This window comes from Sciurus vulgaris (assembly GCF_902686455.1).
Source record: "Sciurus vulgaris genome assembly, chromosome: 17".
Taxonomy (NCBI): Eukaryota; Metazoa; Chordata; class Mammalia; order Rodentia; family Sciuridae; genus Sciurus; species Sciurus vulgaris.
This window is the reverse complement of record NC_136478.1, coordinates 16,165,663-16,182,796: the sequence shown is the minus strand read 5'-3', so window position 1 is coordinate 16,182,796 and position 17,134 is coordinate 16,165,663. Positions and strand designations below refer to the sequence as shown.

Sequence of the window (17,134 nt, the reverse complement as noted above, 5' to 3'; positions counted from 1 at the left end):
GAATGTGAATCCAGGAGGGAAGGAATGGAAGGATTGGAAGTCTGAGTGGATTGTGCTGTTGTTGTACACAACCTAGTAGCAAATCTTCAGTTGGAATAATAATTGCATTAAATTGACTATAGATGAAGAATTTGGCCTTTAAAGAATTGGGACTATTTAATCTGTAAAGATAATTATATAAATAAGATGAAAATTGAGGATTTGTTTACTAAACCCAGAATACTCAAATCAGAATGTTCTCTTGAAACTTGAAAAAGGTAGCTTTAGGGCAAAATGTGTAACTATGTAATTTAGTGAGAAAAAGTTCTCTAAGGCAATATTGTATCTTCATTCAACAATAAAAAAATAAAATCTAAAATGATAACGGAACCATCATGGATAATTGACAAAGCTAGAAATGCAGACTTAAATTTTATGGCATAGAAGATGATTCCTCTTGCTTTTGTTAGAAAATGTAATTTTTTATCAGCAGAATTTGTTTTTTCCACTTTGTGTTTGGGAGTATTAATTTTTGGAGTGGGTCTCAATAAATAAGAGTTTGCGAAAGTCTATGCCCCACACAACAGTGTTTAACCAGTTTATATAATGTGATGTTAGAACTGGAAATAGAGTTTTTTTTTAATCCAACATTAGCTATATATAATCTGACTTTCTCAAGTCTTTTACATGTGTGCTTTCCCTGGGATTTCAGTAGAGTGAAGGTGAAGTGGGTGTGTGAGGATCACTCCTGTGAAACTATCCCACAACAACTATTAAGTGAATCTTATAATTTAAAAAAATTTATTTTATTTTAATTTATTTTGAGATGGTGTCTTGCTATGTTGCTCAATTGGATTTTGTGGGCTCAAGTGAGTCTCCTGCCTCAGCCTCCCAAGTAACTGGGACTGCAGACTTGTGCCACTACTCCTTGCTGAATCTTGTAACTTTTTTTTTCTCTTAGTACTGGGGATTGAACTCAGGGGCACTTAACCACTGAGCCACATCCCCAGCCCTTTTTTGTATTTTATTTAGAGACAGGGTCCCACTGAGTTGCTTAGTGCCGAGGCTGGCTTTGAATTCACAATCCTCCTGCCTTAGCCTCCTGAGCTGCTGGGATTACAGATGTGCGCCACCTAGCCTGACTTGAATCTTGTAACTTTTAACTGTCGTATTTCCAGGAGCAAATGTCACTTTAAAAAAATATGCCAATGGGAAGTAAGATTTAACAATATTTATAGATTTTTTTTTTTTAATGTAGGGGGTAGGGGCTATGGCTCAGTGGTGGAGTGGATGCCTGGCACTTGTGAGACCCTGGATTTGATTTTCAGCACTGCATGTAAATAAATGTATAAATAAAAATAAAGGCCCATGGATAACTAAAAAATATTTTAAAAATAATCTTTCATGTACAAAAAATATTGTATATAAATTATTTTATCCTTCACTTTCTGCAGGGATCCAGGAACAAAGTAGCATCTAAAATACTGATTGTATTATTGATTTCATTAGTGTAATATTGCTACTTTTGGAATAATTGTATTAAAAGTGAAGAATATTTTTAAGACTTCTTTTCTGTGCTAGAAATCAGTCTTTTAGTTATAAGATTCTTAAGTCCAGAAAAAGTTTTTTTTTTAAATTATTTCAGTCCTTTGATTGATATTCATGAGCATAGGAATTAATAATCCTTTTTTATTTTTTAATTTTAATTTTTTTTAATGCTGGGGATTAAGCCTGTGCCCTTACATAAATTAGCCCAGCTAGTGATCCCTTTTATTTTATTTTATTTTTTGCGGTGCTGGGGATCAAACCCAGGGCCTTGTGCTTGCAAGGTGAGCACTCTACCAACTGAGCTATCTCCCCAGCCCAAGTGATCCCTTTTAAATACAAATATGTCAGTTATATGAGGAAGCATTTAGGTGACTGACTGTAAACAGACTATTAGTGGGGTCTGATGACTTTATTTTATTGGTTAGAACAACTATTTTTATATACTTAATAGCAGCAAAATAGTACTTATGCTAGTAAACATTTAATCTGTATTTAAAGACATGGTGACTGATATTTTTCATAAATGTTGCTAAACAAATGTTTTAATATGAAAGCATTTATGCAATAAAATTATACTAATAAACAGAAAAGATGTTCAACATCTTTGATACTGGGAACTTCAAATCAAAACCACAGGACATACCACTTCACACCTGCTACCATGACTGTAATAAAAAAGATAATGTGGGTGTGGTGGCACACACTTGTAGCCCTTGAGAGGCTGAGGCAGGAGGATCTCTTTAGCCCAGAAGTTTGAGGCTTTCCTGGGTAGCATAATTACAGCCTATCTCAAAGAAAAGAAAAAGTATAATAGCACATAAGCAAGCATGTGGTGAAATCACATACACTTTTTTTTGGTACCATGGGTTGAACCACTAAGGGGGCTTAACCACTAAGCCGTATCCCCAGCCCTTTTTATTTTTTTTAATTTTGAGACAGGGCCTCACTAAATTGCTGAGGTGGCTTTGAACTTGTGATCCTTCTGCCTCAGCCTCCTGAGTTGCTAGGGTTACAGGTGTGCGCCACAACACCTGACTCACATATACTGTTGTTGAGCATAAATGGTGCAGCCACTGTGGAAAAGAATCTGGTGCTTTTTCAAAAAGTTATACTTGGAGTGAGCATGTTATCCAGTAATTCTGCTGGATTTATATAACACGAGAGAAAACACTTGTCTGCACAGTAACTTGGGTATGAATTTTAGTCACAGCCTTTTTTGTGATAATCAATTTGTGAAAAAACCCAAATGTCTTATCAACTGATGAATGGCTAGATAATCAAAATGTGGATTGCCCATACAATGAAATATTATTTGGTCATAAAAAGGAATGAAGGGGTTGGGGATGTACATCAGAGTTAGTGTGCTTGGCCCTGGGTTTCATCCTCAGCACTACGAAGCAAAACAAAAACCAATAACAACAACAAAAGATACGAGGTACTGATATATACTACAACCTGGATGGACTTTGAAAACATTTTAATAAAAGACCACATCTCATATCATCCTATTTACATAAAATATATAAAAAAGGCAAATTTATAGAGGTGGAAAATAGATTAGTGGTTTCTAGATCGTGGGAGTGAGAAATAGAAGCATTTTTGATAGTTAAAGAAAGGGTGTGGGTTTCTTTTAGGTGTGATAAAAAATGTTCTAAAATTTATTGTGGTAATGGCTGCAACAACTGACTATACTGAAAGCTATTGAATTATATACTTTCAATAGGTGAATTGTGAATGGTCACACCTGTAATCCCAGCAAATAGGGAGCTTGAGGCAGGAGGATCACAAGTTTAAGGCCAGCTTGGGCAAGTTAATGAGACCCTGTAGAACTAAAACAAAAAGAGCTGGGGATGGCCCTGGGTTCATTTTCTGGTACTGGGGGAAAAATAGGTGACTTGTATGACAGGTGAATTATATCTCAAGTTGAAAGTATATATGTATATGTATCTATGTCTGTATTTATAAGGATATATATAAACAAAATGCATAGGAAGAGTTTAAGCAGTGCTAATGATAGAATTTGTGCACTCTATTTTTTATTGTGTAGTGCTATCTCTAATAAAATTAGTTTTCCTTGTATGTTGCTAGTGAGAATGTAAATTGACTAAAGTGCTGTGGAAAATAATTCCTTTACATAGCTAAACAAATTACTGTATGATACTGCCCGATGTTCCACTTGTTTTACATGAAAGCGGGGACTCAGATACTTGTACACTAGCAACATTATTTACAGTACTCATAGGATAGAAATGATCCCAGCGTCCATCAGCAGATGGATAATGTGTGATATACATGTCTAGTGGAATTTTATTCAACCTTAAAAAGGAATGACATTTTAATACATGCTACAACATGTATTAAATAGAAAACATATGCAAAGTGGAATAAGCCAGACAAAAAGGGACAAATATTTTATGATTCCATTTACATGAGGTAACTAGATACATGACGTATGTAGAATACTCAACTGTACAGAAATACAAAGTAGAATTGTGGTTACCAGGGACAGTAGGTAACAGTAGGACAGGGACAGTAGGACAGTAGGAACTATTATTTAATAGGCACAAAGTTTCTGCATGGGAGGATTAAAAAGTTATGGAAGTGCATAATGATGACTGCACAACATTGTGAATATATCTAATGTCACTGAATTGCATGCTTAAAATGGCTAAAGTGGGGAGAAAGGAAGGGAAAGGAAAGTTACTGGAGAATGAGATTGATCAAATTATGTTATGTGCATGTACAAATGTGGCATAATGTATCCTGGTATTATGTGTAATTGCAATGACCTGATAGGAAAGTGACTAAATGGTAAATTCTGTGTATATTCTACCACGATTAAGCTATGTTCAAAAAACAAAAAATATTTTTAGAGTGTGGTACATAGATTTAACTTTTGTTAATAGGACATGTAGTTGTGTGGTGGCACATGGAAAGACTACCTCATATTGCATTTAACAGCATATTTGAATTGTCTATCATTTATAGTTTACTTCCTTTTGTTCTGATAGTGTGAATTTCTGTTATACTCTATGTGGAACCTAGAATCTTTAGCTTTAAATGGAAATTGGATAACCTAAACACCACTGACTGTGCTATATTTTTGATAATCAAAAACTAAATTTTGTTAAGCCAGACTAGGCTACATATGTCTTTGAAAAATTCTGAAAGTAGACATATTAACATTGTTTAGAGTAGAAAAATTTTTGACTATTAATATGCATGCTTACAAATGTTTTTATTTAATAGTAGCAAGAGAATTGCAGTTTTCCAATAAATGTCACAAAATTGTGGCTGTGAACCAGAAAAAAGAAAAACTACATTAGTGAAATGTGACATACTTCTGTAGTTATGGAAACTATAAACCCTACTAAGTGTCAAAGGGTATTCTTGTATTTTTATTATTAATTAGGCATTGATAGGGGTCAGTGAGGACTGTGGGTAACTGCTAGATTAAATTTAAGTACATCAGAGGTCTTGGTTAAGAGATAATGTTGGCTATTTTTGCATTTGTTTTGTGTGAACATTAAAGTACTTAATTTATATGAAATCATTCTATATAAAAGTTTATATGGACTTTTTTTTTTGATAGAGAAAGTGGAGGAAGTTAGTGAAGTCTTTTCTCCTCTGCTAAAGATGCTCCTGAAGAGAACCAAAGAGTAGAATCTACAACCATAGAAACAAAATGATGTATCCCATTTGTGTACAATGAATCAAAATGCAGTCTGTAAAAAATTAAAAGATAAATAAAGAGTAGAATCTAGGAAATAATGCAAATGGGAATCTTTTGTGGTGTGAAGAAATTGAAGATAAAGGACAGGAATACAAGAAATTTTGGAACCCAAAGAAAAGGGGACCTAGTATACAGAGTTTCTTCTATTCTTGGATCCAAAGGCACAAAGGAAGGATAATGTGTATCTGGGAAAGGAGGTATGGGAAATTCTAGGTTGTTTGCTCTGTAAAGAAATAAACTGTCACTTGCCAAGAATGATCAGTGTGGGGAGTGACGTGGAGAGAATTATTGTGAGGAATTGTAGGTATAGTGACAAGGAATACTTTTTTGTAATCCCAGTGACTTTGGAGGCCTTAAGCTGGAAGATTTCAAGTTCAAGGCCAATCTCAGCAATTTAGCAAGACCCTTGGCAATTTTGTAAGACTATCTCAAAATCAAAAAACGAAAAGGACTGGGGATATAGATCAGTGGTAAAGTACCCTTGGATTTAATCCCTAGTATCAACAACAACAATAACAAACTCCTGAGCTGATTGGAGGAAGATCATGAATCCATAGGGCTATTAGTCTGCATGTTTTGATTTTCTCCAACAAAACGTAGGAACTGCAGGGTACAGTGGTGCATATCTGTAATCCCAGCAACTCAGGAGGCTGAGGCAGGAGGGTTGCAAGTTCAAAGCCTGTGAGGCCCTAAGCAACTTAGTGAGACCCTGTCTCAAAATTAAAAAAAAAGCTGGGGGTCGGGGGGGTGTTGAGGATGTAGCATTGTGATGAAGCGTCCCTGGATTTAATCCCCATTACCAAGACCAACCAAATAAACAAAAAACCCCTATGAGCTGTGATTCAGGAATGATGAAGGATTAGGGTTGTTCAGGATTGGGTATATCAACAGGAGACATAGGAATAAAAAAACAATAGGGACACAGTAAAGGAATTTTTCAAGATACAATCTCATGTTTTATCTTATCCTTGGAATTAACCCCAACTGGTCTTTTTCATTTTTTTAACTACTTTTTCCTGCTGATACTGACTTATGTGTAGTCTGCTAGAATTTAAATACACACACACACACTTACATATTTTTAAAAAATATTTGGAAAAATAAAAAACAAGGACAAATCACATGAAATCCTGCCACATCTAGATAATTACCACTGTTAATATGTTGGTGATGATTCTTTCAGACATCTGTTTATAAACATTTACTTATTTATACATTTGTGCATGAATAGGATTATATATATATCGTTATATTGACTTACTGATGTTATTAAATATAGATCTTTATAATTTTTATATATTGTTTTAACAAAATTTTACTTGGTTAACTGATCCTTTGGTGATGGACTATTTCTCCAATTTATTATTTAACAGCTGTAGATTACTGTAATGAACAAATGAACATTCCTGGTAAGGTTATTTTGTATGGTTAATAATAGCTGAGACTTTTATGTAGGATTTTCTACATAATGAGTGCCCTACTGAACACTTTAATTTGTTCCCTGGTCTTTTTTTTTTTTTTTGCACAGTACTAGGGATTTGAACTTAAAGTGCTTAGCCTGGAACAATATCTCCTACCCTTTTTACTTTTATTACTTAAATTTTGAGACAGGGTTCTCCCTAAGTTACAGAGACTGGTGGTGAACTTGAAATCCTTCTGCTTCAGCTTTCTTAGTTGGCCGGGTTACAGACACACACCACCACTCCCAGCTTGTCTTCTATTTCTGAATCTCTTTAGCTCTTCTGTATTTCAGTGAATACTTAAAACTTGGCATCTTTTAGCTTTATCTTGAGAATGAAGTAAATAAGTTAGACTACTTGCTTGTTATTAGATAAAACCACACCCAGACCAAAGTATACAAGCTTTGGAATCAGCAGATCTGGATTCACATCCTTGCTCTGCTGCTTTCTTGTGTAGTATGAATCTCAACTTCATGTTTTCAATTTATCAAAGAACATTTAAAACATAAGACCCTTTTTTACCATTAAGAGAATTTTTATAACTTAGATGAATTAGTTACTTAAAAATTTTTGCTTATCTTATTAAAATCCTTCAAGGTTCATTCAGTTCAATATTTTCCTTTTCTAGGTTAGGGAAAATAGAGGAAGCTTGGTTATCTTTTGTTTAATAATCTTCATAAATGACATATGTTATTTTAAATCATATATTTAGAGAATAATGATAGAAGAAAATGTCTTGGGATTGAATGTTATATTTTTTAAAAGGAAGATATGAAACTGATGAGTTGGGGAGTGTAGCTCAGTGGTAGAGTGTGTGCTTAGAATGAGCAAGAGAGGCTCCAATTAATATAATAGTTTTAGATGTGTTGTACACATTATTGCTAGTGCTCACAACTCTACAAGGTAGGTAGGTATTATCACTTTAAAAAAAATAAATGAGACACCCAAGCCTTCCTGTATTAAGTCAACCTTTGCTCTTTCCTTATGACATGCTACCTACCTCTTATTATGAGCAGTATTGGTATATAGTAGAGACCCACGCATCAGCAGAGGCTAAATTACGAGATTCACATTGGATGCCTGAAACCATGAATAGTGTCAAGACATATATATTATGTGTTTTCCTACATGTACCTACCCATGATAAGTTTAATTTAAAGACTGGGTGTGGTGATGCATGCTAATAATCCCAGCTACTCAGGAAGCTGAGTTGGAAGGATAACAACTTTGAGGCCAGCCTGGGCAACTTAGATCCCATCTCAAAATAAAAAATAATGGATTGGGGATATATCCCAGTGGTCGAGTGCCTCTGGGTTCAGTTCCTAGTACTAGGGGAAAAAAAAGTTTTATTTAGAAATTAGACACAGTAAAAGAGATCAATAACTCAATCAAATAGAAAAGTCATAAAAATATGCTGTAATAAAATCACCATTATCTCTGCTCTTGCCCTTTAAGACCATTATTAAGTGAAATGAGGGTTACTTGAATAAAAGACTGTGATATCTTGGAAGTTGATCTGATAACTGTAAAGGCTACTAAGTGATTAGTGGATGGATAGTCATACAGTGTGGTCATGCTGGACAAAGGGATGATTCACATTCCTGGAGACGGACAGGGTGAGATTTTTTTTGTACTACCGAATATGGTGCACAGTTTGAAATTAATGAATTGTGGGCTGGGGATATAGCTCAGTTGGTAGAGTGCTTGCCTCACAAGCACGAGGCCCTGGGTTCAATCCCCAGCACAGCAAAAAAAAAAAAAGAAAAAAAAAATTTAATGAATTGTTTATTTCTGAAACTTGCTGTTTAATATTTTTGGACCATGATTGGCCATGTGTAACTGAAACCTGAGAGGTTTAAAATTTTTCAAAAAATTTTGAGACAGGGTCTCATTAAATTGCCCAGGCTGACCTTGAATTTGGAATCCTTGCTGCCTCAGGCTCCTCAGTAATAGAATTACAAGTTTGTGCTACTGTGATTTGTCAAGAGAAGCCAAGTTGTGATTTATCAAGTGGAAGTCCACTTCCATTTGGATTTCAACTGTTTGCCTTCATCACTCCCTTGCTACATTTTTGGTAAAAGTATCAAGAAGCACATTTTGCCATATCAAGTACATGTACTCTTTCAAGTTTTCAAGTTTTTCTTTTTTTAAGCTAAATGAGGCATTTTCAGTGTTTTTTTTTTTTTTTTTTTTTTTTTGGTACTAGGGCTTGAACTCAGGGCACTCGGTGCCTGAACCACCTCCCCAGCACTGTTTTGTATTTTATTTAGAGACAGGGTCTCACTGAGTTGTTTAGCACCTTGCCATTGCTGAAGCTGGCTTTGAACTTGAAATCCTCTTTCCTGTCTTAGCCTCTGGAGCTGCTGGGATTACAGGCATGTGCCACCATGCCTGGCCATTTTCACTTTTGACAATCCACTTCCAAGATTGTTTTTCCTTGACTCGGTATGCTTAAGCTCTCCTAACTTTCCCCTAGCCTAGCTTATTTCTTCTGACTTCTTTTCCCATTCTGACCCTTCTACCTGTCTTTTTTTTTCTTCTTTATATGATCTCTCAGCAATTGTATCTGCTCCCAGTGTCCTTTTCTTTCTTTCTTTCTTTCATTTTTCTTTCCTCCTTATCCCCTCCCCTCTACTTTAGATTAAAAACCCAGGGTCTTACACGTGCTAGTCAAGTGTAATACCACTGAGCTGTATTCCTGATTCCCCCTCCTTTTTTTTGAGAGCAGATATTGTTTTATTAACTGACCAAATTATAAAAATACCATAGTAGATACCTTAGTTCATCCTTCATGTTGAAGATCTTCCCTGTTACCAGCATCTTCACCTTATACAAAATGGTGATCTTTTTCTTCATTCCACCTTTTGGAGAAGATAATTTGAAGGGCTACAGGAAGTTATTTGCTTCTTTGAAGTGTTTTCCAACAGTGTAGATCTTGTGAATCAGATCCTCCATGCAGATGATGCCATATTTACCAAGAGGTTAAGCAGTCAAAGTGTTATCTGTCAAGGCAATTCATTTCTTACTGATTTTGCTATATCCACACTGTAGTTTAGTTCATTCACTGGCTTCAGGTTTGGGTACCCCCATGCAATATATGGTTCCATAATACTCGGCATGTTAATTGAGCCTGTGTTGAGCTTAGTGAAGTTGCCACTGAAGACTGGAAAAGGCCAAGAAGTTTTAGCACTTTACAAACATTTGGGCTCACACCATTGAACCCTCTAATCCTTATGACAAATGCAAACTTGGTTTCTGCAGGTACATAGAAGTTGCCAGCTTTTCTTGCCATCCTAGCCACTTGAATCTTCGTTCTGTATATCTGCCTATATTTCTTGTGGTAGTGCTTGACTTTTTCATAGATAAGTGTCCTCATCTTTTGCACAAACGTCTTCCTCGGGCATTTTACCTTCAGCTCTGCATAATTCCTTTGCTTTTCCTTAAGGGTGTCCGGCACAGCAGGAACCTTCTTTTTCTTCTCTTTGGCACTCTCCATGGTTCCAGCTAGAAAAAGAGGCCCCCCCCCCTTCCCAATCCTACCTTTGAGACAAGATCTCACCAAGTTCCAGGATGGCCTTAAACTTCAGCCTCCAGAGTGGCTGGGATGGTAGGCATGCACCACTATATCCTGCTCCACAGGCATTCATCAATAGAGTGCCTGTTTGTGTCAAGCACTGTGCTGTTTGCTGAGGAAACTGAATGAGACTGACTCAGCCAATTGTCCTTGTGATATGTATAGTCTAATAGGCAGTTACTGAAAAACGTATGATAAATACTCTGGTAAGATAAATACATAGGAGAATATGTTAGATTGAAGTGATCAGGAAAAGCTGGTTGAAAGGGGTTATAGGAAGGTCAGTGTTTCAGGCAAAACAATGGCATTTGCCAAGAAATACAGGTAAAGAAATGAAAATCATTGTATCTTAATGAGAATGTGGTAGGAAAGATGAGAATGGAGAGGGAGAGGTAAATCTGCAGCATCATAAAATAGGCACTCAAATATTCATTCAACAAATGTGTAATTAGTATTTTTATGTTACATTATATCCTGCGAATATAACTATTAAGTTTATTAGCCTAGTTTTCACTATTGCTGCTGTGATCTATCAAATTAGGTTTTAGAAAGTTTCTGAGTCTGTATTTGTTTATTTCTGTTGATTGCTTTATGATAGATTTGTGCTGGCTTTATTAGATCTTCCCCAAAAGGTACCTTTTCAAAGAATCTTTACTTGATTACTCAAGACCTTTGTCTCCTGTCTCTGGTTTTTAATTACAATTATTGTCAATATTTACATGCTGTTCTTACTCTTTGAATATTTCATTGTGTTGCATATGTATATACTTATTCCAGCTAGCTTTTCAGGTCTTTGAGGATAGAAACTACTGTGTCTTTTTTTCCTGTGGTGTTGGGGATTGAACCTAGGGCCTTATGTATGCTAGGCAAGTGCTCTACCACTGAGCTGTATCTCCACCTCACTAAATTTCTTTTAAATCCTTTCTTTTGCCTGGAGTATAAAGGGTATATTTACATATGAACAGTTTTTTTTTTTTTTTGTGATGCTGGGGATTGAACCCAGGGTCTTGTGTTTGCTAGGCAAGCACTCTACCAACTGAGCTATATTCCTAGCCCCAGAGTATTTTTGTACTCTGGCAAGATGGTACTCTTTTTTGTGGCTGGCTTCTATCAGTGTCTTTTACATAGGACACATACAATATTCTTGAATATTAAGTTAAATAACCTGATAATTTCAAATTTATTGAAGGTTGTCAAGTAGAACATGTTAATATGAATTCTCTTTTTTCTGTGCGCAACGAAAGAACATATTGATATGGGTTAAAATTACAGTAGAATAATTTCTGCTTTAAACCAGGGTAGATTTAAGAGAGACTAGATTTTGCCCTCCTGCCTGAAACATCAAACATTGAAAAAGCCAGGAAAAAATGTATGTGAGATAATGTTCTCTTTATTTCTATTTTTATTATTCATTTATTTATCTATTTTTTGGTACTTGGAATTGAACCCAGGGGGCACTGTACTATCAAGCTACATCCTGTACCCCCTCCCCCTTTTATTTGGTTCCAAGACAGGGTCTTGCTAAGTTGCTGTGGCTGACCTCAAACTTGTGACCCTCCTCCTCAGCCTCTGTAACTGGGATTACAGGTATGTGCCACCACACCCCACTTCTTTATATTTAACATCAGGCAATAAAGAACAGTGATCCCTGAGAGAGAATTAACAGAGATGAGCCCTGTAAATGCCTGGAGATAGTTTCTAGGCCATCAATGTACAGAAAGGGGGAACTCAACCAGAGTCCAGTGATTGTGAGTTGAGATGGTAGAGCTTAGAGTTTTGGGAGACCAAAATGCCTAGAGTTTTTGAGGCAGAGTGCTGGAGAGAAGAAAGGTATACACAGAATTTCCAGAAGGCATCTTAGAGTATCGAGTTGAATAGTGGTCATCGCATGGATGTGGGAGAACTTTGCAAGGGTAAGGAAAAAACTGCCTGAGAGAATTAGAGGGAACACCGCTCAGAGCTCAAAAAGAGCTGGGTTCGATGCCTGTTTGCATTGACCTGAGTTTAAAAACCTTATATTTCAGGAGCATTGCAGAGTGTTAGGAAGGGTCTGTGGGGCACAAGGGTACATGCCTGTCATCCCAGACCTTTGGGAGGCTGAGGCAGGAAGATCATAAGTTCAAGACTAACCTGAGCAACTTAATGAGATCCTGTCTCGAAACAAGACGTATAAAAAGGGCTAGAGATAGGGTAGAGCACCACTGGGTTCAGTCCCCAGTGGTGGTGGCAGTGGTAGTGGTAGGTCTTGCCTCATTGAGGGCAAAAAATTTAACATTGGACTCAACACACTCTGGTCTTGCCTAAGAAATTATAAAGGCTGTTTTAGTCAAATTTTTTATCATTGTGACCAAAAGAACCAACAAGAACAATTAGAGGAGGAAAAGTTTATTTGGGGGCTCAGTGTTTTAGAAGTCTTGGTCCATAGATGGCCAACTTTATTGCTCTGGGACAGAGGTGAAGCAGAACTTCAGGGCAGAAGGATACGTATGATGGAGGAAAGCAGCTCAGAACATGACAATCAGGAAGAAGAAAGCGCCTGCTCCCCTTTAAAATTTAAACCACAAGTGTATGCCCCCAGTGACCCACCTCTTCCACCCATACCCTCCTCTAACCTATCTGTAGTTAACTCCCGGTTAATCCCTACCAGTGAATTAATGTACTGATTAGATTAAGGCTATAATAACCCTATTACTCTACTTCTGAACTTTCTTTCATTGTCTTAGACATGAACTTTTGGGAGACACTACATATCTAAATAATAACAAAGGCAAAACCTGAAAGGATCAAACTATTTTCCCTGCAACTTAACCATATCAAAAACAAAGCTTAAGAATATTTAGAGCAGTACTTAAAATAATCAGCATAGAATAAGATGAAATTCTCAATATTGGCTATCAAATCTCAAATGACCAGTCATAGAAAGAGGCATACAATTGTAACACTTGGAGAAAAATCATTAAATTGAGGTGGGTAGAGAAAGGATTTGTGACTTTTTTTGGTCTACACCAATATCCTGAATGATTCCTTCTATATAAAATTCAAAACCAAAATTGTATGGTGATAAAAGTCAGAAGATTGGTTACCCCTGGAAGGGAGTGATGTCTTACAACAAGCATTAGGGAGAATCCTTAATCAGTTGGTTGGTGGTTATGTGTGTATTCACTTTAAAAATTTTTGTTCAGGTCTTAAGATTTTTATCCTTTACCTTATGTATATGTTATATTTTAGTAAAAAGTTAAAACACTTTTAGAAATTGATTCTGAAATTGACATTAGTCATAATTACTCATTTTCCTTTATACTTTATAATCAAAACACTTTTCATATGTAAATATTATATATATGAAAGTACTTTATAAACTAAATTGTAATGCCATCATTTATTTTTAAAATAATTTTTTTTAGAAATATTTTTCTGTGTACAGATTGCATTGTAGCACAAAGGATTACACAAGCTACCCTTTCATTTGCTATAGTAAAATGACGTTTAAAAATATTCATCAGAATCCTAAAAAGTCTTGTCCATCAGTATAGTAACATCTAGTTACTAGCACAAATCATTTTTTTTTTTTTTGTAAGAAAGTGTTAAGCCTTCACATAACCAATACTAGTTGTACCAGAGAATGACGAGGAGATTTAAAGGAGTAATGTGGTCAGTGGCTTAGTTTTACTCATTGAGAATCTGTGGTCTTTGCCCAACAGAGGTAATTATAGATAGTTTCTCTCAGACTCAAGATAACAAGACCTGTGCTAGTTTTTTTAGGTGTTTAGTATACACATATGAAATGTAAGTATCAATCTAAAAATTATCTACCACAATGTGATATAGTTGATTTCCTTTTTTTTTTTTTTTTTTTGGTACTGGGGATTGAACCCAGTGCCTTATGCATGCTAGGCAACACTCTTCCAACTGAGCTATATCCCCAGCCCCCTGATTTCCTTTTTTTTGATACATAAATGTAATTGTTTTTTCCTCAAGTTTTTAAAAATTTAGGTGATCTGTGGAAGAAGGGGTTTCTTTGGTACCAGGGATTGAACCTAGGGGGATTTAACCACTGAGCCACATCCCCAGCCCTTTTATTATTGAGATAGTGCTTCACTACATTGCTGAAGCTGGCTTTGAAATTGTGATCCTCCTATCTCAGCCCAATATCAGTACTTAAAGAGGTAGTAAACTAAGGTCAGTCCATTTTCATTCTGAAGCTGAATTTCATGATTTAAAATAATGACTCAGCCAGAATCACTTGTGGAACTTTATAAAAATATACATTCTGTGGTCCTATTTCCTATAAATTCTCCCAAGTGTCTGGGATTACGGGCATGTGCCATCGCACCTGGCAATTAGACTGCCTTTTCAAGACAAAGCCAAAATAACATACATAAAAAATTAAAATATTAATTCTACTTCTTTCTTTTCATTTACAGTTTATTACTTATGCTCATATGTATGTGATTAGTTTAAAAATTATTTAAGATGGTTATATAACATCTGTTCAGTATTGATGTAAACGTTTGGTGAAAGTGTATACAGTTTTAAGGTAAATATAGATTTTTTTCTGCTGTTTATATTTCAGAAATGAGCTCATTTTATTGATACTACATTTAAATGTGAGTTTAGTAGAGTTAGAAAAGATATTGGAGTTGCCCTCTCTCTTCAGAATGTTTCTTAGTCCATCTGGCTGCTATAACAAAAAACCTCAGACTTGGTAATTTATATACGATAGACATTCATTTTAAGTAGTTCCTGGTGCTGGGGAGTCCAAGATCATGAAACCAGCAGATTTGGTGTCTGGTAAGAGCTTGTTTTCTTCCAAGATGATGCCTTCTTTTTGCATCCTCACATACTAGTAGCAATAAATGTTTTGTCCTTACATTCTGGAAAAAGCAAGGCAGTTCCCTTCAATCTTCTTCGTTTTTTTTTTTTTTTTTTTGGTGAGGGGGGAATACTGGAGATTGAACCCATAGGCGTTTATCACTGAGCTACATTTATATTTTTTGTTGCTGAGGCTTGCCTTGAGCTTGGAGATCCTCCTGCCTTAACTGCCTGAGTTGCTAGATTGTAGGCGTGTGACATTGTGCCCAGCTCCTTCAATCTTTTTTTTATAAGGGCACTAAGCTCATTTGTGGTGGCAGATCCCTCATGAGTTGATTACTTGCTAAAAGTCCTCTGTCTTGATGCTGACACATTGGGTTTTAAGTTCAAACGTGAATTTTGGAAGTATCTTAGCATTCAGGCCACAGCAGCAGGCAAATAGGCAGTCATAATAATTTAAACCCATTAGAATGGAATGTCCACTAAATCAGATTTTTTTGGTCTGTTTTGTTGATGTAGTCCCAGAATCTAGGATACTTCCTCATGTACATCAGGCAGTCATTAAATATTTGTTGGATGAATGAGTACATGAATAAATAAATGATAGTATTTACTGAATGTGCTTCATTCTATAGCAGGTAGTATTTCTTCACCACTGATATAGTCATGTATTACCTCATTTTTTATTAGCCATATTTCTGAAATACTATGAAAAGTATAAATTTTTCTGAAGCCTATTTCACAACTCAATGAATTCAGAATTAGTAGCTTTCCTTATTTGAAAAAGATTTCAGAATAAGTTTTCTTCATTTCTTAGATAAGTTTTTTGTATGTGTAAGTAATGTAGACAGTTGGGCATGGTGGCACACACCTGTAATCCCAGCCACCCTGGAGGATGAGGCAGGAGAGTTATGCTGCAATTTAGTGAGACTCTCTTGAAATATAAAAAAGCCTGGGGCATCTCTGGGTTCAATCCCCAATACCACAGTAAACAAACAAACAAACAAACAAAAAACAATCAATGACTTTCAAGAAATGAGTCTAGTTCCAGGTCAGATTTAATATAAAAACAAAAGTAAAATTAAAAAACAAAACAAAACAACAACAAACCCAAAGTAAAGCAGGGTATATAATAAGCAGCATCAGTTGCTAATTTTTCTCCTCTTTATTACTTGATCTTTCTCCTATACATAAAAATTTACTTGGATGCCTCATAGACATTTCAAATTCATCATTGAAAACTGCATTCACCATCTTTCCAGAGTTACTCTTCCTCCTGTATTCTCTATCATGGGAAATGGCTTCACCTTCCATCAATTTTCTTGAGGTGGAATTCTTATGACTTACTTGGAACTCTTTTTTTTTTTTTTCCTCCCTTTTGCTCTGCAGCCAATCAGAGCAAATTGAGTTTGCCCGTTTTCTAAATATCTTTTTATCCTGTCACCATTCCTGTTACCACTACCTTGCTCTTGGTTCAGAAATTCGTTATTTCTTGCTTAAGCTATCATAAAAACCTTACTGACTTGCATCTCTGTGACTATTGTGCATATCCCTGGTATATAAATCTGAGCTTATCAGTTCTTTACTTAAAATCCTTAGGCTCCATATGTGTAGTGGGATAAAAATTTTAAATTCTTAGCATCATACACAAGGTGTTTCATAACATGGCCTCTCCCTGCTTTTAGTAGGTTAATATCCTTTTACTCCTTCTAATAACTCCCATGTTCTAAGGAGTTAACTGAATTACTTAAAAAACTGAAATAGCTGAAAAAAAAAATTCTTGTTTAGATTTGTTTTCCTAACTTCTCTCTTTTCTCAAATCTTTCTGCTAAATACCTCTTTTGCTGTTCAGAATTGACCTAAGGTATCACATCATCTGTAAAATTCTCTGATTCTCTATAGGTAATTTTAAGTATTCCCTTTTCTCTACTTGTTTAATATCCTGTACTTTTTCCCCTCTGCTCTTTACACATTTTTTTTAATTGGTGCATTGTAGTTGTACATAAGGATGGAGTCTTTCATTACACG

The 17,134-nt window shown here is 35.7% G+C and overlaps 1 protein-coding gene and 1 pseudogene across 6 annotated transcripts in view; one reads left to right on the top strand and one right to left on the bottom strand.

Moving 5' to 3' along the window:
• The window catches only part of NFAT5 (nuclear factor of activated T cells 5), a 111,580-nt gene that overhangs the window by 14,984 nt on the left and 79,462 nt on the right, over nucleotides 1-17,134 (top strand). The window lies entirely within an intron of this gene.
• On the bottom strand, nucleotides 1,754-16,058 carry LOC306649103 (large ribosomal subunit protein uL30-like; annotated as a pseudogene). Its single transcript has one exon. The product of its transcript is annotated as a large ribosomal subunit protein uL30-like (transcript).